This window comes from Cricetulus griseus, chromosome 2, assembly GCF_003668045.3.
Source record: "Cricetulus griseus strain 17A/GY chromosome 2, alternate assembly CriGri-PICRH-1.0, whole genome shotgun sequence".
NCBI lineage: Eukaryota > Metazoa > Chordata > Mammalia > Rodentia > Cricetidae > Cricetulus > Cricetulus griseus.
In genome coordinates, this window is record NC_048595.1 from 409,581,709 (window position 1) to 409,584,741 (window position 3,033).

Here is a 3,033-nt window from a genome sequence, read left to right on the forward strand (position 1 = left end):
AATTGGCTTCGTTTATCGTTGGGCGCCAGATATTGGATTAAAGTCTCTTTATTTCCAAGCACAGCCGGGTGAAACACAGGCCAGAGCTAGGTTAAGAACCCAGCCAGCGCAGCCAGAACAAAGAGAGAGCCCGGTCCCCACGTGCAGTCCTTTAAGAAGCCCCCTTTACGTCATCCCGGCTTTCCTTCACCCCGCCCTTATGGGCGAGTCCCCAGGTCCACCTGGTACCTGCCCCAGGACTATTGGGCGGGGCTAGGGTGACTCCCTACAGGGGGGGGCAGAGGCAGCCGGATCTCTGTGAGTTCGAGGCCAGCCTGGTCTACAGAGCTAGTTCCAGGACAGCCTGCAAAACAAAAACAACAACAAAAAGAAATCCATGATTGCATTGTTAGTAATACTGTATATAGTTATAGACACCCATTGACTGTTGTCACATACCTCATGCCCACCATGTCTGTAATACACCACATTCATACCATCTATAAACTGTGTACACACATTGACACCACATAAGTAACATATACATGTGTACACATGCGAAGGATGTTTTGTTTTTGCATTTATTGTGTGTGTGTGTGTGTGTGTGTGTGTGTGTGTGTGTGTGTGTGTGTGTGCAGGAGCTCGTGTTTGTGTGCGTGTGCATGCTAGAGGACAACTTGTAGAAGTTGGTTCTGTCCTCTCTCTAAGTAGGTTTCAGGTTTCAGGGATTGAACTCAGGTCCTTAGACTTGGTGGCAATGCCTTTACCTGCTGAACTATCTTGCCAGCCCTTATTTTATTTTTAAAATGTATTGTCTTTCAGGTCTTCCAGCTGCTCCCACTTTGCTTTCTGACCCAAAGTCATCATACACAGACTGATCATAACCAGCTAGGTACAGGTCTGAGCTCCAGCCTGGGCCGTGGGCATTCCCAGACACTAAGAGCACCATTTAAGTTATTTCCCAAAAGTTGAAAGAAGTTGGCCACATCCCTCCAACTGTCAGAAGAACTTTATTACTGACAGACCTCAGTGGAGCATCCATTCTTTCTTGCTGTCTGTCTAGGGGACTGATTGCAGTCTGTTTCCATAAGAAATGCTGTGGACTGGTGGGTAGTGTTGGCTCCTCACCCCCTTTACTCTTTGAGGGGCCCACCAGTCAGCTCCCAAATACTCAAAACAGAAACTAATTTTTTTCTTATGAATGCCCAGCCTTAGTTTGGCTTGTTTCTACCTTTTGCCTCTTTGGGCTTTTATTTTTCTCTGTTCTATACATCTTTACTCCATGGCTTGCTGTGTAGATGGGTGGCTGGCCCCTGTTGTCTCTCTCCTCCTGCTCTTGCTCCTTGATCTTCCCAGATTTCTCCTGTTTATTCTCTCTGCCTGACAGCCCCGCCCATCCTTTCTCCTGCCTTGCTATTGGCTGTTCAGCTCTTTATTTGACCAACCAGGTGTTTTAGACCAAAGCAACACAGCTTCACAGGGTCAAACAAGTGCAACATAAAAGAATGTAGCTCGGGCTGGAGAGATGCCTCAGAGGTTAAGAGCACCGACTGCTCTTCCAGAGGTCCTGAGTTCAATTCCCAGCAACCACATGGTGGCTCACAACCATCCATTATGAGATCTGGTGCCCTCTTCCGGTGTGCAGATATACATGGAAGCAGAATGTTGTATACACATAATAAATAAAACCTAAAAAAAGAGAATGTAGCCCATCTTTGCATCATTAACTGTGTAAACAAATGTAACACATCTTCAACTAATATTCCACAACTGTCCAGAACTCAGAATAGTTTAGTTTCAATATAAGTTAAATATAATCTTATTTGGGGAGAAGTCACTTTGACAAGAAACAGATGACTGCAGCAAATTCCCGCTCCAGGGATCTACCCAGGCTGCTCTCCGTGACCCGACTGGGAGCAAAAAGCGCCACCTGTGTGTTGACCTCCATCCTCAGCACCCGTGACTATAAGTGCTATAAGTGCAGGCGGGTATCACTACATTTGGGTATCCCCAGTTCAGTGAGGAGAAGCACTTCAACTTTGACGTCTACAGCATGATGATTGTAGGTGCACTGTAGGTTAACAGGCCTCCAGAGCGTATTCATCTCATGTGCCTGGAACTTTGTCCATTAATGAGTAACAGCACAGTTCCCCTTTTCTGGCTCTTGATAACTGCAATTTTGCAGAGCGAAATCATGCAGCATTTGGGACTAGTTTATTTCAGCCAGCGTTGCAACCTTCAGGCTCATCCATATTACTGTATACTGGAGAACTCCCCCCCTTTCCCCTTCAGGCCCCCACATCTTTATTTTATGTGTGTGGGTATTTTGTGTGTGGCTGTGTCTGCACTGTGTGCATGCAGTGCCTATGAAGGTCAGAGGAGGGTGCCCGACCTTTGGCCTGGATTTCGGGGTGGTTGTTGGAAACCATGTGTGTGTATGTGAATACAACCTGGTCTTCTGGAAGAACAGCCAGTTCCCTTAACTGCTGAGCCATCTCTTCAGTCCTCTTCAAGATCTTCATTTCAGGTTTTTGTTTTTCTAAGATTTATTTATTTTTATGTACACTGGGGTTTTGCCTACATGTATGTCTGTGTGAGGATGCCAGATCCCCTGGAACTGGAGTCACAAGACAGTTGTGACTGTCATGTGGGTGCTGGGAATTGAACCCCGGTCCTTTAGAAAAGCAACCAGTGCTTTTAACTTCTGCTGAGCCATCTCTCCAGCCCCCATTTCAGGTTTTTGTTTTTGTTTTTTTGTTTTTTTTTCTTTTACAAAAATGTCAGACATGGGAACGCTGAATCCTGTGGCACTTCTATTAAAAAAAAAGTTTGTGTTTTTTTTTCTTTTCAGAGTCAGGGTTTCTCTGTGTATCCCTGGCTGTCCTGAAACTCACTTTGTAGACCAGGTTGGCCTCAAACTCAGAAATCTGTTACCTTCTGCCTCCTGATTCCATCAGACCTGGCCATACTTTCAGTTTTTAGGAATCTCCATACTGTTTTCATAGATACTGCCGTGTTGTGCACCCCCACAATCTAGGCATAGGCCCCCCTGTG